Source organism: Myotis nattereri, assembly GCF_964212035.1.
Source record: "Myotis nattereri genome assembly, chromosome: 16".
NCBI classification, from domain to species: Eukaryota; Metazoa; Chordata; class Mammalia; order Chiroptera; family Vespertilionidae; genus Myotis; species Myotis nattereri.
The window spans coordinates 15395615-15423249 of record NC_138091.1 but is presented as its reverse complement, the minus strand read 5'-3'; the positions used below and the strand labels follow the sequence as shown (position 1 = coordinate 15423249).

Below are 27635 nucleotides of genomic sequence, written 5' to 3'. Positions count from 1 at the left end.
AACTGCACAGTCCCACTTACATGCAGATTATATGCAAAAAATCATCATAAGCAAAGTCAAAAGAAAAATAAGGAAAAATATTTTCAACTCATTGTCACAAAAGATTCTTTTCCCTAATGTATAAAGGATTCCATAAAACTGATAAGACAAAGACCAGCAACAGAAAATGTACCAAGAACATCAACATACTATTCAGAACAAAAAGAAATACAGCCATTAAAATATATTAAAAGGTATTCTGTTTCACTCATAAGGAAAATATAGAACAAAGCTATTAGGTTGAACTATATGAAATTACTGAAGGTCTACCAATTCTGACCTACATAAATTACAATTTCATGTGGTTCAACCTAATACAATGAAATACTATTTTCCATCTATCAGACTGGCAAAATTCCAAAAGCTGAGCAACACACTCTGAGAGTAAAAGTTGCAGGGAAATGCTCTCACACACACTGCTGGGAGCACCACGCTGTACAGTCTCTGCAAAGGGCAGGCTGGCAACACTTATAAAAATTTCCATGCCTGTGAATTTATCCTAGATATACCTATATGCACATAAAATAGCAAATGTGTGAGATGCAGGAGATATGTATAATACTACACACACACACACACACACACACACACACACACACACACAATTATCCTATCCTATATAATAAAGGGCTAATATGCATAGACTGAACAGTGGAAAAACCAAACCGAACAACCAGTTGCTATGATGTGTGCTGACCACCGGGGGGCGTGCGTGAAACATGGTGGGCATCGGCAGCAGGAGATAGAGAGGGGAACATGGCGGGCGTCGGCCATCGTGGGATGGTGGAGGAGGTGAGCGGGGGCACCAGACCAAGGCAGGGCACGGTCGCTGTGAAGGGGGCAAACTTCTGGTGGTTACTGAAAATCCTTTGCTCCTGTGCACCGCAGTCCCACCTGGTGCTCGCACTTGCTGCCGGCACCAGCCCCACTCGCACCCGCTTCTGTCAGCGGGTGCAAGTGGCAGCTGCCGGCCCCAATTGCTCCTGAGGGCTTCTTCACCTCCCCCTGCTCCTGAGGGGCGATTGGGGCAGCAGCCGCTGCTCACACCCACTGGTGGTGCCAGCCCCAATCACTTCGCGCTCCACACCATCAGCGGATGTAAGCAGGGCCGGCCCGTCAGCATGTGGGGGCAGGGCTGCCGGCAGACAGGGAACGGGGCTGCAGTGGGAAGGGCCAGGGGGGAGCATGGAGGATGGGCTGAGACCCGCCCCTGTGCCTACCGCAGCCTCAGGGCCCACAGTTCCTTTCAAGGTGCATGAATTCGTGCAGTGGGCCCCTAGTGCCGTGGTCGGCAAACTGCGGCTCGCGAGCCACATGCGGCTCTTTGGCCCCTTGACTGTGGCTCTTCCTAAGCCTTAGGAGTACCCTAATTAAGTTAATAACAATGTACCTACCTATATAGTTTAAGTTTAAAAAATTTGGCTCTCACAAGAAATTTCAATCGTTGTACTGTTGATATTTGGCTCTGTTGACTAATAATGAGTTTGCCGACCACTGCCCTAGTGCATATATAATACGCTACCTTTCATTAGGGAGGTAGGGATAGAACATACACAACATACACAGATTTTTCCCTATTTGCTTGTATCTGCACAAAGGAGCCCTAGGAAGAGATAGGAGAAACTGATAAAAGTGGTTAGCTATATGTGGAAGGGAAAGAGTCAAGAAGACAGGAGTAAAAGTTCTCGGGTATACCTTGCTCATTGTATTGGTGATTAAAAATCACACTAAAAGGTAAATAGAAAAGTTAAAAAGTTAACCTGCAGGTATTTGGGAAAATTGGCTATTAAAACAACTCACTTGCTACAGTCTTAAATGATGTCACTATGATATATAATTTATGCATTTACAAAGATTTTCCCACTATCAACAAAATAAACAAAAAATCACGCATCTAAACTCCCTCACCGGGCTGATTATTTTCCATCTGCCTCTCTGGATCCTTGCTCTGCTCTTCTCTGCTTTCTGGATTTGGGGGGCGGAGGGGGGGGCGGGGTGTGGATGACCCCCACATACTGCATCATCTGGGCTCTCCTGCCTCTGGCTTCCTGTTGGGTTTGGCGAATGGAGGCACTGGCTGGAGGTCAGAGGTCAGGAGAGAGCCTTGCTGGAGCATTCTGGTCTCGCCTTGCTTCAGCACTGCCCCCTCCATACCCCCTCTTAACCACACTGGCTGGCCGCTGGCCTCTTCCAGGCCCAGCTCCTACTAAGCTCAGGAACAGTGACCTCCCCCCTTGCTCCTTAGGGATGGGGATGGGGATGAGCATCACTTCCCACTATTGCCAGTCCCTGTGGGCCCCAATGTTCATTGTTGGTCCCCTCACCCCTGCTAAGACCTCTGTGCGTTACCCAGCTGAGAATGCTCTCTAGTTCACGCTGGGAACCTGGCTGATATATTCAGTCACATCTCTTTCTTAGAAAAACCACTCAAAAGTCATTCTCTTCTCATTTTTATATCAAAGGCCAGTTCATTTATGGAATACTTCACACACCCATTTTTGCTCCCATGTTTCTTTTCTACACTTTCTAGGTTCGTAATTTTTCCTCCTCTGTCTTCCTTTGACCAAGCCTCTTGAATTCTTTCTGTGTAGCCATCAGTTAAGCCATGAACTCACCCCAATATCCTTCGCCAGAAATACTTTTAACCACTGCACTCTCATCCATCCAGCCATTCATCCAGCAAATACTGTTTGAGAATTTACCGAGATTATAATGGCATGTAAAAACCAGGCACGATCCTTACATACTCACGGGGGGGCAAAGAGAGAGCAATTAGACAAAAAAAAAAAGTGCAATTACAGCTGTGCAGCCGCTATGAAAGCAAGATGCAGGCGTGCACAGAGACTCCTATGGGGACGAGAACGGGCTTCCTGGAGGAAGTGATGGTCGGGCCGAGATCTGAAGGACGGGAGGCACTGACCAGGCAGAGAGGATGCGCGGAGAGAGGAGAGAGGTGTTTCTGGCTCCCGTTCCCACAGCCTCTTTCCAACAGGAACTTGCTCTCCCAATAAACGCGCTGAGCTTTACCCGGTGGGTGGGTGATGTGGGGAACACAGTATGAGTTTTTCGACCCCATGTCCGTCAATGTCCTCTCACCTCCAGACCTTCAATTCTACACGAGGTCACGTGAAGTCCTCTCTGCCTCTAAGGACACAGTGCAGAACAGCCTTGCCCCTCCTTTCAAGGTAAACTGTATTCTGCTGACTGTTGATCCCAAATAGAAAAGCCACGTTGTACTTGCTAAGTTGATGTGTTTAATACTAACAACTTCAAGGATAAATGTGAAATGAACTTAAAAGAAAATACAATCAGAAAATTATAGGAAGCGTATTTTTTCCCCTAAGTGATTTTTCTACTTGTTTGCTTACAATGAGCAGCTTATTCTTCAATTCTGACAACGAAAAAAAAGGGGTGTGGGGGCAAATGAGCGAGATCCACTGGAAAAACAGAAACAAAAACCTCCCCAAACTTAAACAAAACTTCTCCAAGTCGCCAACATCCTGAGCTCTTTGCAAAGCGTCTCGCCCTGTCCCTGGAAGGACATTTTTCTCACCCAATTACATTGCAAGGGGTGAAGCCACATTTTTAAGATTTCAGCTTTTCAGACGCGGGTACTTGTGATAAAGGGTGTTTTCAAGCCCTCTTCTTCACTCAACCTGCCAGCTCACATGGGAAACCATTAGCTCAGGCGCTACAATTAACTCGGGGCTGCTTGGTAAAAGGCTCACACAATTCCCAGCTACTTATCATGCAAACAACCTGGGGACTCATTTTCCCTGCAGTGCAGTAGGAGGGGTAAATTACTGAGATAAGTAGATTATTGGGGAAAAAGTCACACTCAGAGGCCTTATGAAATGATTAAGTCCTGGGAAATTCACCCCCTGAAATCCCTGGCCTGATAGCACACATTCACTCCTGACTCCTGGAGAGTCGACAATGAAGACCCTTCTTGGGAAGCAATGCACACTCCCACCCGGCTGAATTTTCATTTAACTTTTCAGACCAGTGGATTCCTTAGTTTTGATGGGTGAGAGTCACCATACATGAAGCAAATTAAATAAAAGGGGGAGGTTATCAAACTTGCAAGATTTAAAATTTTTTTCTAAAATAGTAGAGGTACAAACGCTAAAGCCAATAAAATGATCACTTTAGGAAAAAAGTCTTACCGACTTCCTTGCATTAACTTCAGAAACTCCACATTGCCCTGACTGGTGGGGTTCAGTTGGTTGGAGGGTTGTCCAGTACACCAAAAGGTGGTGGGTTCGATTCCCGGTCAGGGCACATTCCTAGGTTGTGGGTTCAGTCTCCAGCTGGGGTGCGTGTGGAAGTGTCTCTCTCACATGAATGTTTTTCTCTCTCTTTCTCTCAAATAAAATAAAAAAATTTTTTTTTAAGAAAACTTTGTGTATCAATAGAAACCATTTCACATTTGATTAGCCATCTTCAAGTCTACTGTGAAAAAATATATCTTCTCTATAAAAAGGACTTCCTTATATCATGTATTAGTCAATGATCAAGTTGACTATTACTAGTCAAGGTGATGAACAACCTGATAATGTTTCAGAAGAAATATATACTGAAAAACAACATAAATAAATGTAACCATGACCTGGAGACAGAAAATGAATCCTTTTTTTCTGGCAAGAGGGAAAAACCAACCAATTAACCAGGAGCTCTGATAACCAACATCTAAATAAGAGAGTTTCATGGCGGAGGCTGTTGGTATCAACGAGGACTTTAGCGGCTGAGCTGGGAACAGGTGGTGTGAACAAGCAGAGTTTCGGGTGAGGAGGGCACACGGCAACCAGGACATTCCCAGGCAGAGCAGTGCACACACGCATCATCCCTCTAGGAAATACTCAAGGAATTACCAACTCTTTACGTCACCCTTAGATTGAAATACTTAATTTAATGGATTGAAATACTTCTGCTTCTTCTCTTATAAGCGGAAGAGTCCCTGCCTCCCAGGAACTTAGGCTTCCTCCCATGTCTGATAAAGCAGAACTCGAGATAATGTGCCTGAACCAAGGTGGGAGGGCGAGGCCCAGGGAGGCCGAGGGGGCTCCTGGGGGAAGAGCAGCGGATGACAAAGCCCTGACTCTTCTTCTTTTAAAGGGAAGACTGGCTTTGTGGGGACAATGCAACCTCTTCCTCTCTCTCAACATGAAACCTTCAGTGAACTCTATAATTCAACACAATTCCCGAAGCTGATTTGTATGTGCACATGGGCACGTGCTTGTTTGGGGAGGAAAGTGTGCCATGAGGTATGGGATTAACCTTTTGGGGTGGGGATGCTTGCAGGTAGGGGTGGTGGTGGTCCATGGTGATCTGTTCCCACTGAACTTACAATATGGCCACCTCCATTGTTTCAGATGAAATACCGGAAGCTGAAGAGGTTAAGTCACTTGCCAAGGTCTCAGTGCTTGAGCTGGGATTTAAGTCACACTGTCTGGTCCTGGAACTGAAAGACCAACATCACACTAGACTTAGAAGACGGTAGAGGGAAAAAGGACCAGCTGATATCTCAAATTGCGATGCTTCATTTATGAAAGAATGCATTACTGGAGGTAACAGAACTGATATTTGTGGGGTAATACAGAAATCCATCACTGTCCATATTCAATAGTTGCCTGAGCACATTTATCGTCAAAAGCATAACACTATTTCACCAACAGACTCGAGATTCAAATCAGAAGGCACAGCAAGGAAATAATATGGGAGATAAAAAGGAAATTTTTTCATTAAAAAATGGCAGATTTATTAATAGAGCATTGCTTTTCGAAACCCCAATATGAGATAGTAACAGTGAGTTATTAATCATATTTATGGCGAAAGAGAAAAAATGTTTTTAATATCCACATAAAGATGCACAGATATCTTGGCATCTTTTAAAACAGATGAAAGGAATGCAGATAGAACAGTTATTAACAGCATGGACAGTTTGAATCCCAGCTCAACCATTCACCAGCTGTGTGGCCTTGGGCAAATCGCTTAACCTTTCTGTGCTTCAGTCTCTTCATCTTTAAAATGTGAACATAAATGTCCCTTTTTCATTGGATAGTTCTGAGGATTCAATGAGTTAACCCAGTGGTCGCCAAACCGTGGCTCGTGAGCCACATGCGGCTCTTTGGCCCCTTGAGTGTGGCTCTTCCACAAAATACCACATACAGGCGCGCACGTACAGTGCGATTGAAACTTCGTGGCCCATGCGCAGAAGTCGGTATTTTGTGGAAGAGCCACACTCGAGGGGCCAAAGAGCCGCATGTGGCTCACGAGCCGCAGTTTGCCGACCACTGGGTTAACCTATTACAGTGCTTGGAACAATGCCTGGTACATGGTAAACACTTTATAAGTACTAGCTAATATTATATTCTTATTACTAAACATGTGGGAGCAAAGACATGTTAAGGGTTATCATAAGAGACAGTGAATGTGCAGTAGGTATAAAGTGAGGAACTGCTGGGTGTGTAGTTGAAATGAGTCCCCACTAGGTTGGGGCTTAGAGGGAAAGAAAGCCGGACTATTATGTTTGGAGGACAGAGAGGGATTATGAGACAGAAGGCCACTCTCTGGTTAAAGAGCAGGTCTGAGTGGGGTGAGGAAGTGGAATGATCTGTGATTGGGGTCAGAGAGGAGCTGTAAAAGCGATACAGTTCCAGATGTACGAACTCCAGGACGTAGCCATGGAGATGGAGATGGAGAAATGACACAACCAGGGTGTTGGACAGGTCATCAACCCCTAGCACGACTGCCGAAGACGGGTGAAAGAGATAACTGTGAATTGAGTGTCAAAGTCCTCAAGAAGCATGGTGGATGACTGGAATGTCAAAACACGGCATCCGTGGGGTTTTGTTGTTGTCAATGGCAACACACGCTCTTATTAGTTTAGGCAAAGGGGATTTTTTTTAAAAAGGCTATTGGGCACTTAACAGAATCTTCAGGACAACCAGAAAACCAGATTTGGAGGCTACACAACCAGGACCTACAGAGCCAACCACACAGGACAGTCCTCTGCCACGGTTGCAGCTGCCCGCCACATGCCACACATCATAAAGGGCCACAGGAACCAGGGGCTGGACTTAGCTGACCTCCCCACAAAGAAGCGAACACCCCCAACCAACTTGCCCACCTGAAGACCTCAATCCCTGAGCACCGCTAACACCTCACAGCCGTCACTTCTACCTCAAGTCTTCTAAGGTAGAAGCCAGGCCACAGGCGGATTCCTTGTGGCAAGAAGTTTGAGAAATCAGCTTTCAACGTTTCAACCTCTATAATTCTGGGAGGAAAGGAGGACGGGGCTGAAGTGGGTGGTGAGAAAGCCCACCTGCCAATCAAAACTACCTGGCAGTGCAGGCCACGAGGAGAAAAGAAGGAGATGCGGATGCCACAGGGCTGGGCTTCCCTGATGGGATCACAGGAGAACAGGGTGCTGAGAGGGAAGGGGGTGAGGGAGCTGTAGGTTTATGGTGCTGAGATATTCAAGTCACGGAAGAATAAAGACCCTCAACTGAACAAGGGGCTGTAAGAGGAAATCTATGCTTCAGTTAAGCCAGTGCTAGAAGCAACGTTCTAGGAAAAGGGAATTACTCATGGTGACATATTGCGAGTGTCTTTCACATTCTGGGTTCCAGTTGAGACGGATTTCTCCTTGTACCCCTGACTCACCCAAGCTCCATCTCTCCTCACCGTTCCCACCTGTCCAAGTCTTCTTTCAGTGAGCCATTTTTCAATGAGCCTGTTTTAACTTCCCTTATTCCACACACACTTGCAGGAAGGAATTTCTCCCTTTACTTTAAACTCTCAGAACACGTTACCTGGACTCTACTCATGCCATTTATCTCACTTTGCCTTGTCTTTGTTATTTATCTTGTTTAGTAAGACAGAAATACTAAACAAGATAAATGAATATTCCATAGCTGAGCACGGATGGTGGAGGCAGAGAAAATTCTGAAAGGGGAACTTGCTTTCTGAAGTTGTGCCAGTTTCCCAAGTCATTTAAAAAGTTTGGGTATTCCACATAGCAGGTTTTTAAAAGTATGCCAAAAAAAAAAAAAGAGTTATTTAAATTCATCTCTCCCTCTTGAGGCAGGGTGTATATCTGATGGACTTTGGTGTTCTTCTCAGCATCTAGTACAGTCCCTTGCACACTAACAACCTTTGATGAATGAGTCATCATATGTCCTTCACAGTATTGTTGTTGTTTTTTAATTTATAAATATATTTTTTATTGATTTTAGAGTGGAAGGGAGAGGGAGAGAGAGATAGAGACATCAATGATGAAAGAGAATCATTGATTGGCTGCCTCCTACACGCCCCCTACTGGGGATCAAGCCCACAACCCGGGCAAGTGCCCTTTACTGGAATCAAACCCGGGACCTTTTAGTTCACAGGCTGACACTCTATCCACTGAGCCACACCGGCTAGGGCTCTTCACAGTATTATTTGCCGATTTACAATTTCTGTGAGGAAAAGGATTGCCAGGTAGCCAGTCCATCTGTTTGAGGTTCATTCTAACCAAAATGATAAACCTTTAAAAATGCCCATAATTTGGGGCCTTGCTCTACCTATATTATGGGTTTCTCACCAGATTCTGAGACTGGGGGTATGTCTTTCACATCTTTGTATATCCTATTATCCCTATTGTAGTACATACTCAAAGAACACTTGTTGACTTGTCTAAGTCCCAGATGTGGACCCTGAACTTTGTCTTATTGAGGATGTCTACTAAGATTTCTATATGACACATCTGGAGAGATGAATAGCAATAACAGATATCAGATCAGATTGACTCTGGAAAAGATAGGGTTTAAGAAGAGATGAAGAGGATAAGGCATAAGGGAAGTGCAGTTCTGCAACAGTGAAGAGAACTGGAGAGGAACCATCAGTGAAAGAGAGATTTCCACAAAGTTCTGGAAGACAGAAGATAAATGGGACAGGGCTGACAACTCGAGCCAAGGAAGAAGCTGTGGCTTAGAAAACACAGAAGAGCCATAACTGAAGGGGGCGCCAACTTGCCAACCACAACTCCTGAGAGGCCCCAGATGGAGAGAGAGCAAACAAGAGAGTGAGAAATGGAAATGAAAACAAGATTCATTTAATATCTCTATATGGTTTCTCCCTCTTACCAGGTGACAAAACCACCATGCAGCCAAGTGTTCACACCTACATAAGAAGATGGAGTGACTAGAGCTGCTAGTGTGGGTCCTGCTGTCCTAGAGTCCTCTGCTTTTTTGATCAAAGTATGTGTTGAAAGATGCTGCCCAGCAACCTGGCTGGGAGGCCTGTTGGTCAACCATCCCCATGCGTTTACATAGAGCTTCCCATCTGCCTTTCTACTATCAAATTTGCACACATGAACTCATCCCCATGATTCATCAAGCATGACATAGAAAGCACAGATAAACAAACAGACAAGCTGACCCTAGAGGATATGGAGATAATTCTGATCACGGAAGAGAACTTAAAAACACAACATGACCAAAATCTCTAGGTAGTATTCTCGAAGAGACTTGGGAAAAATAGTGTACCCATAAGAACAAAGATCCAATAAAAAAGGGGGGGGGGCAATCAAGAATTAAAAAGAGCTTTTACAAATTAAAAGACCTACAACCAGATGCATTGTTTTGACATTTGAAAACAACAACAGTAAGAGAGAGGCCCTAGAGAGAGCGGGGCATCTGGCTTGAGTGGGAACTTCTGTGCCATGTGTGACAACAGAGCGATGATGTTAGGAAGGGTAAGGAGATTTTTGTTCAGAAGTGTGCCCAGTGCCATACAGCTCAAGGCTGGGCCAAAGCTCCATGGTCAGTTTGGGCAAAAACAGGTCAGGCCCCTGGATTTCCTTACAAGAACAAAGGCATCAGCTGGGGAGATGGTACACTGATGAAGTATTTGGAGAAATCCCAGTAAGTATATCCCTGGAAGAAAAATCTTCACTGCATTAGACGAGTGCAGAAAGGGCAGACTTGACAGCTTAGATCAGAAAATCTAATGAGTAATAGTTGGCCACACCCTTCTTTATTAAAAATATCTCATGCCTTTTAAAACATGTACCATATTTAAATTAATCTCATACACCAGAATTCAGATCATGAACGGCCGAGAGAACACTCCTTTGGGGCAGGCCTGCTTTAAATAAGATTGGCTTGTGGTTAAATGAATATGATCAGCTTCTTGAACTTGGACGGTGATTTTGGCTCAGCAAGCGCTATCTCTGTTCTCTCCTAAAGATATGATTGGACTTGGTTCATAATGTTCGACTTTCCAGAGATGGTGAGTGCCATCTCAAAACCTGCAGGAGACTGGCTTGTATTAGATTTGTAGAACTGGTTGTGTTCATATATTTAAACATAGAGGAAATCCCTTCACTCTCTTAGACCAGCAAGATGGTGTTTCAAATTGTGCTCTTCAGCCTGTTACAGGCAAGTGCTGGAGATAAGCTGGCCATGTCCACTTTATCTTTTTGATCCCAACTATGCCAATTTAATGAAAAGTCCCTGTATCTAAACTGCTGCCTTTTACTGAATGGCAGGCACTTTAGTGTGGTTTATGTATAATATAGAATAAAAAATATTTAACACTTCTCACATTTTATAGATGATCTATAAGATCAGATGCTTTTAAAAATCAGCGTGACAAGATATAGAAGCAAATTTTGCTTGTGAATTCTTTAAGTCAGACGAAGTTATAATTCAGGACTGTCTTGAACAGCTATTCACAAAAACTGTGGAATGACCGTATGCACATGATCGGTACTGGTGCTTTTGCCAGCTTACTAGAAGGATTAAAGTGCAGAAGACTGGGTCATCACAAAACTGTAAATTATGTGATCATAACGCTTAAGATAATTAAAAACAAAATCACAGATCAAAAGAAGAAGAAAAAAAGAAAGACCCTAAAAGCTTCCAAAGTGAAAAACAAACAATATGACGATGACAGGATAAATAAGAACAGATCACAATGAAGGCCCAAGACTCAGTCTGGCACGGACCTCGCATCAGCAGCACTGGATGTTATTAGACATTAAAGCGAGTTCTGAGCAATTTATAACTTAGAATTCTGCATCCAGTCAAGCATGAGGACAGAATTCAGAACGCATACATACTATACATACTACTTTTGCCTCCTTATTTAGAAAGTTGAGGATACTGGGTCAGCAAAATGAGGGTTAACATTTTGAGAAAATGGAAGACACGAGATCAGAGACACAGAGTAAGTATAAAGGATTACAACTAGAAATACCAGGATGGCAAAACATGCAAAAAGCAAAAACAACCCAGTTTGGATTGGAGCAGAAAGGGGATCTGGAAGGAAAAAACTCTGGGCAAACACACAAACCAACAAAAGGCAAACAACAAACAAATGAAAAGATAAACAACTAAAAACCTTGCGAGATTTTCTGATAAACGTTTCCATGTGGAAGTTACTGTGAGGCATTTTAAAGAGATGTTGACATGTTGGGAAGAATTACAAGTGCACTGAAGACTGGACAAAAGATAAAAGGAATTACCAAGATCTGAAAAATCAAAAAGTGACATAAAGCAGAAAATATAATAGCATCATACCACTTGGTTCAGCAGTAAACATATGTACAGAGCAATAATCCCATCCAGATCGAAACAGGAAACTTAGGGTTTGAGGATTTAGGTTTCCAGGGAAATTCAGGTTAGAAAAACTTCAAGACAAAACAAAGGCAAGGAATATAAGAAAAGAAAGGCAACTGTAAACTCCAAGAAATATATAAGGCAGTATAATATTTTTCTGGTATAAGAAGCTGTTTAAAACAAGCAAATGAGAACAGAAAGTTGGTGGGCTTCTAGAAGAATGAAATGGATTCAGAAGAATAGAGTTAGAAGCTGGAAGGTATCAGGGGCCTGCTGAAAAAGACACATACTGTTTCTCCCAACAAGCAAAAAGGAAAAACAATCAGAAAAATTACAAAAACAATACAATCTGAAAATAATTTTAGAGAACTAAAATGTGGCATAGTTATAAACCAATGATGGAATGTAAGAAAAGAGAATAGACTTCAGCCTTCTCCTTTGACTTAAAATTTATAGAAAAGGAAATGTAATCAGCCATAGCGCACGTCTTGGTTTTTACAGTGCACACTATTCATACAGGTATAATCATAAAAAAGCCACCTATTGGCTTTTAACTTAGAACGTATAGAAATCTTAATTGTGGTCAAAATGGGATGTAAATTGTCAACAAGCTGATAGAAGTGAAGGGTGAGAGAGATGAGAAGAGGTGGAAGAAAGGTGAGGCAAGCATACTGTTCATAGTCAATGGCACAGGAAACAGAGGTTTCAGGATATTATTTAAGTTATAACAGTAACAGAGGAATAAAAACAATGATGGAAAGAGGAGAGGTGTGTATGGAGTTGGAGTGAAACCTTATACACCAAACCAGGAAATCAACAGGCAATGTCTAAAGTGGAGAAATAAAACACGGTGTATGAATACGTTACTTAGTAATCTGCAAGCAATCACAGGAGAAGGAAAAAGCAACAATGGTTACAAGCAATGGCCTCTGGGGATCAGGACGGGGATAAGGAGGGACAAGGCCAGGGACTGGCGGTTTTTTTTGTTTTTGTTTTTTAACTATGTACAAGCGTTATCTAATTCTTTTAAAAGTAAATATTTACTATTTTGGCTCCTGACTGCTAAGACATTAACCTCTGACATGTACTACTGGATACATGTATTCTCCCGCTTCTGCCTGCTCCCTGGTTCTCTGGCAGTCCCCCCAGACGGCATCCCCCCGTCATGATGTAAGGACGGAGGAAGCGTAAAAGGTGGGCCACTGGTCATCTAGGGAATTTCTACCACAAGTCACGACAGGGGAAGATCTCTCCCGGCTGACTGCGGAACAGCCCTGGGTCTCCCCAGCCTTCCATGCTCCCGCTGGACAGAATAAGTAAAATGTCTCATGTTTTCCCTTTGAAAGCACGAGGAGCAGCTCACGGATTTGCACAGCAGAATGAAAGAGGGGGCTGTCACTTAGTTCCTTAGGACTCACAGCTTGAAAGGAAAGAGGAGGCCCACAGGGGGCCTGTGGACCATGCCCAGCGGGGAGGCCCAGCACTTCCACAGCCCAGGGGGTGGGACCATAGCTCTTAAAGCCACAGATCTCCTCTGTAGGCACAGAGACCCTCTCAGCAGGAATCCATTCACACCAGTCACCCTTGGAGACTGCTATTTATGCTAAAGAAATTTACCCCATTCCATTGTATGTTTCTTGTCCAGAGTTCTCTTGGATCCCCTATTTAAGGCCTTAGTCCTATATTGTGAGCCGTGGAATGGACAGGCCATTTAAGAGGGCAGAGATGGCTAATGATGGGTCTGTTAGCTTTGCAGCCAGTCTTTCCTTTGTGAACCAAACCCAATTTGGGTGCATTTGCTTAAAAAAAAAGAAAGAAAGAAAGAAAGAAAAGAAAGAAAACCTCCATTCGTGGTTGAAGAAATGTTAGTTGTGTTCTATCCCTTTTACTAGAAAAAAACAACACTGGAAGAAACTTTATAATATTTATAATCCCTTCTTTTGGTTGAAATACATATCCAATTATCTGGAGGGTAGGGGTAAATACTGCAGCTGTAGCTCCTCAAGATCGGAAGGATATTAAAAAGTAGAAGGCCTTTTTATCACTGGAGAGATGCTAATTTTTATCTTGCAATAAGTAAGGGGAAGCCCCTTCTGAAATGTTCTCTTTTGAGGCAGAATTTAAACGCATGCTACTGCTTTCATGAATTCTGTGAGCCAAATCCTTATAAATCCCGTGAGCTGACAGATCAATTATTCCTTCTAACAGCTAATGAACTAATAACCCTTAGAAATAGAAAAAAATACTTCAGGGGAAAAATCAATTAAAGACTACATAGCAATAAAAAACAATTAAATTCATTAAAGCTTTTTAAAGAGAGCTATATTTTGTTTGAAAGCTGTGATTTTTTTAATTAAAAACGTCAAATAACCTTGTATTTTATAAACATCATAAATATTCCTAAAATATGCCTTAATCTCATATTGTGTCCTGTCAAGGGAAGGAAATTGAGAAAGGGCAGGAAAAAGGAAAAGGAGAAAGAGACGGCACTGGAGAAGACAGCAATGAGATGGCGGGGCACTGATGCCTGCTCCTGCCAGGGAACCGGAGCGGGGAAAGGACACGCACACCCAGCGCTGGAGACAAAGGAGGGAGAGGTGTGTTACTCCAGGATTCACAGGCTGGGAGGCCTGTACTAAGTAAGCATTTTGCTAACAGAGGGAGTCTGGGGGTGGTGGTGGTAGGAGTGGCATATAGTATAGGTTGGGCATTCAGGGGGTTGGGCACAGGGCCACTGAGGGCTGGACCAGGTGGCAGAAAGGGGGCTGGGAGAATGGGAGTGCACGAGGGCACTGGAGTGGGCTCTGACCTCAAGAATGAAATGGCATCTTCTGGGTGAGCAGGGCACCGCAGGGCAGAGAGGCACCGATCCTACCTTGTGGGAGAAGGTCAAGGACTTGAAGAGTTGAGAAAACGGAAGCACTGGGAAGCTGAGTAAATGACTTGCTCAAGGTCATGTGGCATCGCGCGCGTGCACACACACAGTTGTGTGTAAGAGAGAGTCTGTTTGTTTTTAATTGAGGAACTAGAGTGTGGCGACGGTCCGGCTACGAGCTGGTGAGCACTGCTCCCCATCCTTCCTGCAATGCCGTCATTGGCGGTGAAAAGCCAAGCCTTATTTTAAACGGAGTGAGCAGTCTTTTTTCCTACAACATTAACCCTTTTCGGTCCAACGTGGAGGCTGACTCGACAGACCAGGCGCTAGGAGCAGGTCCAACGTCGAGGCTGAGGTCGACACCGCAAACCGGTTCAACATTCAATCCCATCAATTAATTTGGACCAGACTGTTTGAATTTCAAAAATAAAATTGGACCGCAAAGGGTTAAAACCTCTGGAGCAGTGGTTCTTGACCTTCCTAATGCCGCGACCCTTTAATACAGTTCCCCAATTTCATTGTGACAAATTGAACATAATTAAAGCATAGTGATGAATCACAAAAACAATATGTAATTATATATGTGTTTTCTGATGGTCTTAGGCGACCCCTGTGAAAGGGTCATTCGACCCCCAAAGGGGTCGCGACCCACAGGTTGAGAACCGCTGCTCTGGAGGCTGATGCCTGAGAGCATTGCCTATGTTCCAGGAAGGCCACACAGCTCTCACCCTGTAACTCCTGTGCCGTGTGGCATGGGGTCCAGACAGCGGACCTCAGAGTCAGAAGGCCTGGCCCAGAACCAGAGTCCCAGTGTTAGCTAGCCTCATTTGCTCGAACTGTAAAACCGGGACAATTATAATCACACCTCAAGTTGTGAGTAGCAAATAAAATGAAATAACACTGATACATCAGAACCCACTTGTGCAGCCTTGGAAAGGCCCCGGACCCAACTGTGGGCCTGTGGCCCTGCCGAGGTAAAGCCAGGACCGGCTTCATGGGTGTGCGACGTGAGCATCACTCAGGGTCCCGTGCTCGGGGCCCCGGGCTTGGCCTACTGCCCTGCTGTCGCCATCTTGATGTTCTTAATAACTTCCGCACAAGGGCCTCGTTTTCACTTTTCACGTGGCCCCACAGATTACGTAGCTCATCCTGGGTGAAGATGGGAGGAGTCTGGGAAGATGTCCATCTTTGGCAAATCACTCCCAGTGAAAGCAGGTAGGAGGCAGGGCCTAAAAGGGCCACGTGTTGGCAATCCCCTGTCTCCCTGCCAGCTAGTCTGTAGCCAGAGAGGGGCCACGACGCTGGAGCACGGCGAGTTCATTGGCGGTGTTGGCAGCAACATCAGTCCTCCAGGGGCATCAGTGGCAGCCCCTCCAGCTACAGCCTCTGGTGTCCCTGGGAGTGCTGGGTAGTGAGGGGTGTCTAGCAGGTGTGGCAATGAGACCCTCCACCACGTGGTTCGGGCTTTGTGGTTGCCTGTGGTTATGGCTCTAGCCACCCTTGTTTCTCCCCATGTCCTAGTTCTCCAGGCTTCTCAATGATTTATTTTCAAACTACTCAATATCCTTTCAATAAGCTCCTTTTGTGCTTAAGTAATCAGAGATGGTTTCTGTTCTTTATAGCCAAGAGCTTCTTCTGATTTAGAGTTGGACTCTGTTATGGAGTTACTGCCCTGATGTCCACTCAGCTGATAGAAAGCCAGAGTCCTGTGTCCTGAGGCAGAACGCACTGGGCCCCGCCCCTGGTGATGACATGAGTGCTGGCACATGCCCACACGGAAGGGACCTTGGAAGTCACTGGGTGCACACTCCTTCTAAAAGTAGGAATCCTGCCCTAGCCGGTTTGGCTCAGTGGATAGGGCATCGGCCTGCGGACTCAAGGGTCCCAGGTTCAATTCCGGTCAAGGGCATGCACCTTGGTTGTGGGCACATACCCAGTAGGGAGTGTGCAGGAGGCAGTTGATCGATGTTTCTCTCTCATCGATGTTTCTAACTCTCTATCCCACTCCCTTCCTCTCTGTAAAAAAACAATAAAATATATTTAAAAAATAAAAGTAGGAATCCTTCCAGAACAATCCAGAGTCTAAATAAGATTCAAATAAAGTTGCTCTTGATAACAGAGGGTATGCGAAGCAGAAAGCCTTATCGTGGGTGACAAACCTTGAAGCCTGGCAGCTTCTACTTCTGCTTCCCCAGGTCATGGCCATCTTAGTACTTGTGAGGATATCCCTACCTGTCACCAAACTGTCATGGATGAAGTTCCAGGAAATTCCACATCACTCATGGCCAGGAGATGGAATGCCATTCCTTCAGAGCAGGTGATTAAGATGGTAGGTGAGTTGCTAATGGATTCCCAGAGCATGATGGGGTTACAGCGCTCTGGGACCCTGACAACCAGGGACCACCCAGTAAAGAACCCGCATAAATATCACTGCCACATAGGAAACCGCAAGTGCCGGAATCGATGCTGCTGGCACCGGGTCAAGGATGCCCGGGACATTTCTTTCTTTCCTTTCTGGGCATGTTCTATCAAAGGCAACAATATCCTTTGTCAAGGGCTGGGAGAGAAGGCAAACAGAGAGTTCGGACAAGCTCATTCCCAACACTTGATCTGAGCTCCTGGCTGAAACAAAGCCACTGGGTCAGGGGCGTCACAGCTATATCTCTACAGCTGCTTGCTGGGCTGGGTGACTCACAGTCACCGAGGGAGCGGCAGCGGTTCCAGAATAGCGCCCATAGCCCGAATCTGACCCAACTGTGAGGGGCCTCCCCGGGAAGCCCAGGATGCAACCCACCCAACTCGGTCTGATTAGCAGGCGCGTGAGCAGGGGCAGGGGGCTGCCGTGGCGGAGAGGTGGTAGGTAGGACGCAGAGCCCTGCGGGACCCAGCAGACCATTCAGGCAGCTGCTAAGTGGGTCTCGGGTCAGGACACTTAATGCCAAAGTCATGAGTAGGGTCCCTCCCCTCACAGCTGAGCTGGCTGAGGGCTGCCATGAAGGAGGAAGGCAGTTATCCTTTATCCGGGACCTGAATTGCATCTCATCAAGTGAGCTCAGGGGGGTACAGGGGTTCAGAGGGTCCAGGCAAACAAGGGCCAGGGCTGGGTTACTGGGAGCAGCAGACCCTGCAGGGGGCCTGTGCCTGCGCAGAGGGCAGGACGTGGGGCTGCAGGGCCCTGCCCTGGGGTGGCGGGGGGGAGGAGGGGGAAGAGGGGGAGGAAGAGGAGGGGGGAGGAGGAGGAGGAGGGGGGAGGAGGAGGGGGGGAGAGGAAAAGGGGGGGAGGAGGAGGGGGAGGAGGGGGAGGAGGAAAAGGAGGGGGAGGAGGGGGAGGAGGAGGGGGAGGAGGAAGAGGAGGGGGAGGAGGAGGGGGGAGGGGGGAGGAGGAGGGGGGAGAGAAAGAGGGGGGAGGAGGAAGAGGGGGGAGGAGGAGGGGGAGGAGGGGGAGGAGGAAGAGAAGGGGGAGGAGGGGGAGGAGGAGGGGGGAGAGGAAGAGGGGGTAGGAGGAAGAGGAGGGAGAAGAGAGGGAGGAGGAGGGAGAGGAGAGGGAGGAGGGGGAGGAGGGGGAGGAGGGGGAGGAGGAGGAGGAGGAGGAGGAGGAGGCAGAGGTACCCTGGGAGGTCCCGCAGCTTCAAAGGGAAAGGGAGAGGTGGGCAGGGAGAGAGAAGGAAGGGAGGCGCTGGCTCTGAGGGCTTTCCAGAGAGTAAAGTACTCATACCAGGGCTTTATTTGAATTTATCACCTCTTATTAGTGTCTTTTGAAATGCGAATTAGTTGATTACCCACTGCTCACAGCCTTCCAGCTGCTCTTTATTCTCCAGCATTCAGCAACTTGGCTCTAAATAGGGCAGCCACCGCAGCTCACGGGGGAATTTTTCTCAAGGTTAGGAGAACAGGGACCCGGCAAACTCACTGCCCGGTGGGTGGGAGGAGGCTGGGGCGAGACTGTGCCTAACCATGGCTGGTCCATGGGAGGACGCGGGTTACCTTCCTGTGAGCCCTCAGCCCATCAGGACGATTCGGAACAGGAGCCGGAGAACAGCTAGACCCTCCTACCCCAACTTCTCTAGTTACCACATGCCTTTTCTGAAGGCCGCCTTGGGCCCAGGTCCCTGGCCAATGCCCTGGCTTTCCTCCCTGTCTGGGCCCTGGGCTCCCCTCTCCGACCTCTGGCAGAGCCCCGTCCGCGCCTGCTCCTGCCTCCAGTTGGGCAACACGACACACAGGCACAGAGGCGGTGTGGCCTGTGTACACTCTCCGGGCCGCACCCCTACTCAGAGGGGGCTGCAGCCTGCGCATAATGGGCCCCCTGCAGACAAAGCCAGCAAGTTTCTTAATTAAGTCTCAGTGAAAGACAGATCCCGCTCACATCTGCAGAGAACCTGCCTTCAGAACTTCAAACACCCCCGGGACTGCCTATCAAATCTCGGCACGAATAACCAGCCAGCAGTTTCTTCTCTTTTTTAACTCTAGAAAGCCAAGCCCCGGGCGCCCCCTCTTCAGCCCCCTCTCACTTTCCCTGCAGTTTCAGACATGCCTCTGGTTTGTAAAACAGGAAACAAAGGGACTGCTTGTGTCGGAGGAGCCCTCGGAGGGGCTGCATTTCACCGGGCCGTCCCCAACGCTGGGCTGTCGGAGGGGCTCTTTAACGGGCTCCGTCTCATTAACATTTCCAGGCGGTATCAAAGGGTGCGCTGAGAAACCAGCGCCTGTCCACATATCACATACGGACAAATCCTGGATGGAATTCTACGAAAATGTAATGATTAGCTAATTGCCTTTTCAAAAATGGGATTTTCACAACCCCGACCCCTGCCCGGCTTTTTACCCCAGCCCCAGCGACCCCCCTCTCTCAGACAGACCTGTTTGCTGTGATCATTTCTGTGCAAACAGAAACCAATTATTCTGCAGCAGTAAGTCACCGGGAGTGGGAACTGCTTTAATTTTCCCCCTTTCACCAGCTGCCCAGGGTGGTTGTGAGGTGGCTGCAGTCATGAAGCCGGAGTGAATACTACGGTGGCACCGACGCCCGGTGTCCCGCAGGGAGAATGATGGGCAAAAATGAAAATGCGCTTTTGATGTGAGAGGCTAATCAACGAGTCGGCGCTTCCAAAATCACGCTCTCCACTCGGGATTTGCATCGCGACGCTGCTTTTCCCAGTCGCTCCTGTGCACCGGACCAGCCTGGACAGCTGTCACCTGACTGGTTAAGTGCGAACGCCTGGTTTTCCTCGCCGTGCTCTCCTCCCGACCCTCCCTTTTGCCTCTTTCCTCCTGCAATTCTTTGCTTTCTCATTAGAAATGCCCGGCAACGGCTGGCAGACAAAGACACTACAAATAAAGTGTATGGAAAGGGGAAAAAAAATTAAAAAGGAGAAAAGTGCTGAGGAATTCTCCATTCACGGATCCCTGGAATACATTAATATCTGAAACTGTTGGCACAGCCTGGAGTGCTTGGGCAGCTAACAATGCAAGCAATGATGTGGAGTCTGGGATCTGCAAACAAACCCCTGCGCTGTCGTGGCCACCAGGAAGGGGAATAATGGCGATATTAGCGGACCTTCATTTTGTTGTTTCTTCAGACCTGACTGCTGGACTCCTGTGTTTGCTTGTTACTAGGATTTCTTGGCTAAAAAATTTTTTTTCACATTTCCCAGGCAATACAAGAGCCAGTTTATTAGGCAAAGAAACTAGGCCTTAAGCAGTCTTTTCTGCTTCGCACTGGGAACTGGGGGAATTGGAATGAGGGCGGAGATGGCGTCGGGAGAAGACTAAGAATCAGAGACGGACAATGAGGACAGACTCTACAAATCATCAAATCCATGTGCTGGCTCCGGTTAACTTAGCCAGTGCCATCCTCGACGTGAGGAGGATACAGCTCACAAAAGCCAAGAACAAAAAGAGCAGCTTTCTTCCTTAGACAGCAGCTCTTCCATGGCGTTTCCCTTATCCCAAGTGTACGAGTAACTGGAGAATATGTTATAACACATTCAAGCGGAACTGACGCTATTGTATTTCATTCATCTGTCATAATTACCTAAACGCACTTACGTTATCCAAACCACTCTCCAGTGGCCATCTTAATGATGCTAATAAAGTAAGTGATACAGAACTGGAGCCTTTAGATCCACAGGGTGGGCCGCTGGCTGCCCAGGCTATCAAACTGGTAATTATTACATTTATGTGTCTGTTTACTGCCTCTCTCCCTCCCCTCTCACTGCAATGGAAGCCCATCAGGGCAAAGACCGCTGTTGTATCCTATCTCACCCAGCGCAGCACCCAGCACCTAAGGTAGCCTTGCCACAGGCGTTGGTATTACTTTTTGCCTATCTTTGGGAAAATATACCATATTTTTAGTCTTTCAGCCGCCACGCCTAAAAGGTACTAGGTACAATACTTCCCTAAAATGCAGTAATTCTCCACTGAAAATGAACATAGGATTTGAAGTTTCCTGTGGTTCCCAACTTTCAAATTAAAATACGTCTGATAATATGCCAGGCTGGCATGGCTCCAGTGGTTGAGGGTTGACCCTTGAGCCAGGAGGCCACTGTTTTATTTCCTGTCAAGGTTCATGCCCAGACTGCAGGCTAGATCAGTAGGGGGCATGCAGGAAGCAATTGATCCATGATTCTCTCTTATCACTGATGTTCCTATCTCTCCCTCCCTCTTCCTTCCTCTTTGAAATCAATAAAAACATTTTAAAATATATATCTATAAATGCAAGAAATGTTTACTCTTGCTTAAAGAAGGAGGTCATGTGAAAAGATATAATACACACACTTTTCAACAAGTTACGCAGTCAACAGAGTTGGAAAGACAGAGAAAACTTCACACTCCAGGAAGAAAAGCAAGTGGCATGGCATGTGGGATATGGTCTCAAAATGGTTTTAGAAGGTAGCACACGTAGACATATGTTTGCATGAACACACACACAGACTAGAAACATACACCAAAATGATAAGAGTGAATGTAGGTGGTGAATTTTTATTGTTTACTATTCTCTAGTTTACCATTTTTCTACAGTAAACCTATTATGTTTAAAATCAGAAAAAACCTTCAATAAGCTTTTTGAAAAAAGGAAATCCATTTATTAAATGAGCCGCATCTCTGCCTCAAACGTTTTGAGAAATAAATTATAGTTAATACAGGCACCCAAATGGTATTTCTTATACACACACACACTGCTTCCTGGGTGCACATGTTCAAAGCTATACAGAAACGGGGGGGGGGGGGGGGGGGTGTCTGTGGCAATTATTTATTCATTTATTTTTTAGTTTATTGAGACAGAGTTGCTACCGGAATCTGGAGAGAGTTTTCTCTCTCGGCATGAAGCGACCTGGTTCCTCATGTCTGGGTTTTAAAGGAGATTATATTCAAGGATGCTCAATTACCCTGAACAGGTGTGACATTCCAGGCTGAGGGGTAGTCACAGCTGTCAACAGCTGAGAATGAGCATTGCAGAACCGTGGCTTCAGCACCTTGCAGAAGGCAAAGGCTGAGTGCAAAGCAGGGTGAAAACCCTTCCTGATGGGGCGTGGCAGCCACAGGCACGTGAGATGCTAGAGACCCAGCTGCCAGGCACACCTCGAAGACCTGCAAGTCCACAAGGGCCTGCCAGCAGTTGGGAACAAGAGCACTGCTTTCGGTTTTTAACTGGGCACTTAGAGGGGGAGTAGCTATGCCTGGGGGGGAAGTGTTAGGGTGCTGTGGGATATCTGATAATACTGACTCATCAAGGTTCTCCCGGTAGCATCACTCTGTGCATTTCTGCTCTGATTCCTACAAGGCCACAGTGAGAAATGGGAGGGGGAATAAAGCTGAATTAAATGAATTAAATGCCTATTTCAACTTCAAATATTCCCTTGAAAATTTACTTTTAAGGAAGATGGACTAGCTGCTCAGGAAACACTGGAAGGAACGGCCTCCCACCTCAGACAGACTCCCGACAGTGCCTGAGGCTGGAAAATGCGTCCCCTACACGTGTCACCCCTTCACGCGCACGTGGAAACGCCTGGAGAATTCCAAGGGAAAACCCGTGAAGGGGACCAAACGTTTCCCTGCCCTGGTGCTGCTTTTTTGGATGTTGATTCTAAGCTGGTTGTTACGAAATAAGACACAGAAAGAGCCAAAACCGGTTTGGCTCAGTGGATAGAGCGTCGGCCTGTGGACTGAAAGGTCCCGGGTTCGATTCCAGTCAAGGGCATGTACCTGGGTTGCAGGCACATCCCCAGTAGGAGATGTGCAGGAGGCAGCTGATCGATGTTTCTCTCTCATCGATGTTTCTAACTCTCTATCTCTCTCCCTTCCTCTCTGTAAAATATCAATAAGATATTTATAAAAAAAAAAAAAAAGACACAGAAAGAAACTCGGACCCTCCCCTTTCCTGCCCAAGAGATTCGGACAGAAAAACCTGCTTCAGGAAGGAGGTCTTAGGATGTCGCCGTAGCCTGATTTGAATTGTGTGGTGAACAGGAGGGCTTCAGGCAGAGGCCTGCTAGCTGGAACCTAGGTACCCACTGCGTCTGAGCTGCCTAGAGAATGTGCCTGCCATGTGTGTGCTCAACTACCTGCACGTCACCCACTCCAACTTCTGAAATCTAAGACCCGCCCCTGTCATATACTAGCATACCCAATGTCGCCTCACTATCATTAGAATTTTCATACTTACATGAATTCTTCATGGAGGAGGGAGGAGAAGCAGAGAGGGAAAAACAGGGAGGAGGGGGAGGGAGGAGGGGAAGGGAGAAGGAGTGGGAGGAGAGAGAGGGAGGAGGGAGGAGGGAGAAGGAGGAGGGAAGGAGGGGGAGGAGGGGAAGGAGAGGGAGGAGGGAGATGAAGGAGGGAGATGGAGGAGGGAGATGGAGGAGGGAGGAGGGAGATGGAGGAGGGAGATGAAGGAGGAGGGAGGAGGGAGATGGAGGAGGAAGAGAGAGGGAGGAGGGGAAGGGAGGAGGGAGGAGGGGAAGGGAGGAGGGAGGAGAGAGGGAGGACGAAGAAGGAGTGGGAGGAGGGAGATGAAGGAGGGAGATGGAGGAGGGAGGAGGGAGATGGAGGAGGGAGGAGGGAGATGGAGGAGGGAGATGAAGGAGGAGGGAGGAGGGAGATGGAGGAGGAAGAGAGGGAGGAGGGGAAGGGAGGAGGGAGGAGAGAGGGAGGAGAGAGAGGGAGGAGGGAGGAGGGAGAGGGAGGAGGTAGATGAAGGAGGAGGGAGGAGGGAGATGGAGGAGGAAGAGAGAGGGAGGAGGGGAAGGGAGGAGGGGGAGAGAGGGAGGAGGGAGAAGGAGTGGGAGGAGGGAGATGAAGGAGGGAGATGGAGGAGGGAGGAGGGAGATGGAGGAGGAAGAGAGAGGGAGGAGGGGAAGGGAGGAGGGGGAGAGAGGGAGGAGGGAGAAGGAGTGGGAGGAGGGAGATGAAGGAGGGAGATGGAGGAGGGAGGAGGGAGATGGAGGAGGGAGAGGGAGGAGAGAGGAGCCAGACCGTATCTGGTTTCCCTCATCATGGACATAAGGCCACGCTGGACCGAGCTTTCCCACAGGGGATGATGCCAGGACCCAATGAGATGTGTGTCTTTGAAACGCCGTGGACTCTTCTTCCTCGTATCACTGTTAGCTTCCTAAACAGGTCACTGAGGAGCCCGGGACACTGATCACATGCTCCTGGTGTTACTGTGGTGGTCAGGCCTCTTTCCCTCCCACTAGACTTTAAGCCACTCGCAGGCGGGACCATGGCGATGCCCCTGGGGACCCTCCCCGCAGCTCGTCATCGCTGAAGGGACTCGATAAACGTGCGATGAGTGGATGGAAGATGACGATGTCACAGAAGCCCAAATGTATCAATAACAGCTCATTTGGAACCTGTACCTGGGGGAGGACGCTCCGAACACCTGCTGAGGCCAGGCCTGTCTTCCCAGCCTCGCAAAGAGGGCAGCTGCTCCGCCCCCTCCTGGGTCCGCTCTCAGGCATCTGACCTGGAGAGAGCTGTGGTTTCCCAACATCCAGGCTCTCCCAGCATCTACCAGGCCCACTGAACAGATTGCCTTTAATGCTAACCTAGTAAAATCGCATCTGAAAACTGGGTTCAAGGGGGAGGGGGAGGGGGATGGGAGATATCTGTAATACTGCCAACAATAAAAAATATATTAAATAAATAAAAACTGGTTTCTCTGAACGTTTTCATAAAATGAAAATAACAAGATGTTAAAGAAATCTGGTTATATTAAGTAATGGAGATGCTATATCACTCATTGCATCTGTAAAAAGGAAAGAGTGACAAACACGGCCATATTATCTCCTATCGTTTAAATCCCAACTTCACAGGATGCTTTTGCAGCACTACTTTTACAGATCCCAAACCCAGCCCGAAAAGCGGATTGTTCCTCTCACTTTTATCTGTACACCGATGCATTCCTATTTCTATCCATATTGCACGTGAAGTAGCCTTTAAACTGTCATCTAAGGGGCTACGCTCCCCGGTTAGGCACCACTTTTAAAACAGGATGTGAAAATTTTTAAACTAAGCAATTTCCCATGGAAATTGAGGCTTCTGGCTTCCCATGAAAAACGAAGGGGCCCACAAGGCTACCCTGCAGCAATCCCCCGGGCCTGACCCCGTGTGAGGGACGCTGAGTCGGTGGCTCACCTCGGGCTCTAGGCCCGGAGCAGGGACCTGGGCTATGTCCCAGGGGCACGCTGGCGCACCAGCACGGCCAAATGACAGTGGCGCTCACAACGCACCGGGGCCATGTCGAAGCTGCACAGGAGAAAAGCGAGACCGGAGACGGGCCCCTGGTGAGCCCACCCAGGAAGGCACAGTAACAGCAGCCCAGCCCACAGGGGAGTGTGACAGGTGAGTGCAGAGGGACGAGACCGAGTGTGTAAGTAATACGACGGCCTGGGAGCAGAAGGCACTGCAGGAGGAGGACAGAAAGTGGAAAAGTGTCCAGCTTGAGCCCTGAAGAACGGTGGTGCCAACACATGTAGTGGGAGAGGCTGGCCGTCCGCTTTGGTTGCCGTGTGCACAGGTGTGCGTGTCTAAGGTGGCAGGTGGGGGCTGTAAGTGACGAATGTGGTTTGAGACCTGCTAGGTGCCAGGGAATGACAAGGTGCTCAAAAGACAGGTGTGTGTGCAGATTGGGACACACTGGGTGGTGAGCACGGCTGGAACCAGAGGCTGCAGCAAACTCCCAAGAGGTCTGAGGACAACCACACCACCAAACGGCAACATTTCTGCCCCAGTTCAAGAAAGAGTGGAGGTTTCATTCTTCCCTGCGTAGCCTTAGAAACTGGACTCAACTGTTGTCCTGGTTATGCCCAACCTCTCAAGTTTTTACTGAGCCTCCGGCATGATGGATGGGGCTCAGTTTACCCCGGGACAGTAAAATCAGAAAGGCGGGGGTAATTACAGTGGTTCTCTCTACTGCTGGTGCAAAACAGCCAAGACGAAGCCACAATAAAACTGCAACTATTTAAACAGCCAAATTGATCTCTGTAACTGTTTTTCTTTTCCCTCTTAAAACTCCCACACCTTTAAAGCCATATCCCTGCTTTTCAAAACCTCTCATACAAAAGTAAAAGATGCCCAAATAATCCTAGACCTTAAAGAGGCCTTGATTTATCATTTCACAACTGGTTCCCATGCATCCCCCGTCCCTGGCGTTTCCACTTTTTCAGAACTTAACAATAAATCCTGCCACCAGATCAGGGAGGCAGCCGGCTGGTGATGGATGTCGGGCCAGGGGTGGGGAAGGTGAACTGCAGATCCCGCCTGGGAACAGATAAGCACGCACAGTGGCACGGCTGGCGGCTGCCTGCAGCTTCCTCACAGGCTGTTCCAGTTATGACTCAGCCGGCGGGCGACCCCCTGCTCCCCAGGCCTCCCCATCTGCCCTCTCGGCCTCCCCTCTGCTACCGATATCGAGCTATGCTCGCTCCTGCGCTGGGGAAATGAGGCTTCTGCTCCTGGTTTGGGCTCTTTTTTGAAAATCATCAGGTTAATTAATCTTAATTAAAATAGAAGGTTAAAGAGCAGATTAGGCAAGAATGAGGTCCAAGCACAACAATTGACTATGGGACAACAAAATAAGTTACAAAATATAAAAATAGCCACTTATAGCAAAGTTCATCTGCTTGTTCCTGCCCCGGATTCTTGCTGACTGGTATAGGGCTCTTTGCATTTACTCGTAGGTATCACCTTTAAGCAAAAGGGGCACTTCCATTTGACATGGGGCTGGGGGACTGGGACAAGTAGCGTTCTGATGTCTGAGAAGGCTCCAGGTAAAACGTGGAAGTCGGGCAGTCAATCTTTTATAATTATTATTGTTGTTGTTATTATTATTAGAGAGAGACAGACAGACAGACTTTGATTGGTTGCCTCTGCACAAACCCTGACAGGGGCTCAAACCCAAAACCTCCGTAAGTGCCCTGACCGGGAATCAAACCCGCAAAACCCTGGTACATGGGTCGATGCTCCCACCAGCTGAGATACCGGCCAGGGCGGGCAGTCTGTCTTTGACACCAAACTTTCCTTTTCCTTTCCCTTTCCCTTTCTCCTTCCTTCCCCTTTCCCTTTCCTTCCTTTCTACCTGTGCTCCCCTCCTACTGCCCAGTCCTCCTCTGCCCAGCACCCGGGGCCCTGAGAGCTCACTCACAATGCTGTCTCTGGCTTGCCAAGATGGCACTGTCCCATGGCAGGGCTGTCCCCGGCCCACAGTGCCACCTCCTCCAGGCCTCCCTCCCTTCCCCAGGGCATCAAATTATTTCTCCATCCAAGTTCCAATTTCCCTAATATGAATGATTTCCAGGAGATATTTTTTTTTAAATGAAATTAAGTCACTGAAAAGGTGAAGAACAAACTCTTTGACCTCCCCTGACCTCATGCACATCACATCCGGCCTTGGCATCTGTATCAGTAATTTGTTAACTTAAGTCACTGCTCATAACCTGGCAGCCAGGGAGCCAGGTCCGGCCTGCAGTGATGTTTTGACCGGGGTACCGTTTTAAAAACTGACAAGTTCCACACAGAATCAGGTCTTTCTCTTTCTCCCTTTGCCTCCCTCTCCTCTTTTAAAGCAGGCAGCCGCTCCCCCAGCAGCCCAGGGCCACAGCTCTGAGACCGAAGAGCAA

At 47.5% G+C, this 27635-nt stretch overlaps 1 protein-coding gene across 2 annotated transcripts in view; it reads right to left on the bottom strand.

Annotated features, from left to right (window-relative positions):
* Positions 1-27635, bottom strand: part of STX8 (syntaxin 8) — a 231097-nt gene that overhangs the window by 39818 nt on the left and 163644 nt on the right. The window lies entirely within an intron of this gene.